General features: G+C 37.8%; 1 protein-coding gene across 1 annotated transcript in view; it reads left to right on the forward strand.

Annotated features, from left to right (window-relative positions):
* Positions 1-227: 227 nt before the first annotated feature.
* The window catches only part of LOC119594431 (E3 ubiquitin-protein ligase RNF123-like), a gene marked incomplete at its 3' end in the record, with an annotated part of 13,922 nt that continues 13,837 nt past the window's right edge, over positions 228-312 (forward strand). Inside the window, 1 exon segment of the mRNA XM_037943491.1 lies at positions 228-312. This exon segment is cut by the window's right edge and continues 270 nt beyond it.

Raw genomic sequence — 312 nt, forward strand, 5'->3', positions numbered from 1 at the left:
CAGCCTGAGTGAGTAATGTTCCGTCCGAATGCCTGCTCTAGTTTCGGACTTTGTTGTACCCTAATGTGTAGAACCATTTTAATTTCTCCTTGGATGACAGGTTTTGAAGTATTTATTAGAAGAGGAATGTACAATCTTCTTACTTGATTAGTGACATGGTCGAATATATTTTCACTCAGTACCTGAAAAACAGAAAAGAGGAAATCAGAATCGAGAGATCGCGACGAGCGAAATGACGGAGAACCAAAACAATCTCCAAAATCACAATAGAATAATAACACGATAAAGAAAGACAAACCGAAGCTAAGAACT

The sequence above is a fragment of the Penaeus monodon genome, chromosome 33 (assembly GCF_015228065.2).
Source record: "Penaeus monodon isolate SGIC_2016 chromosome 33, NSTDA_Pmon_1, whole genome shotgun sequence".
In the NCBI taxonomy this organism is placed as follows: Eukaryota; Metazoa; Arthropoda; class Malacostraca; order Decapoda; family Penaeidae; genus Penaeus; species Penaeus monodon.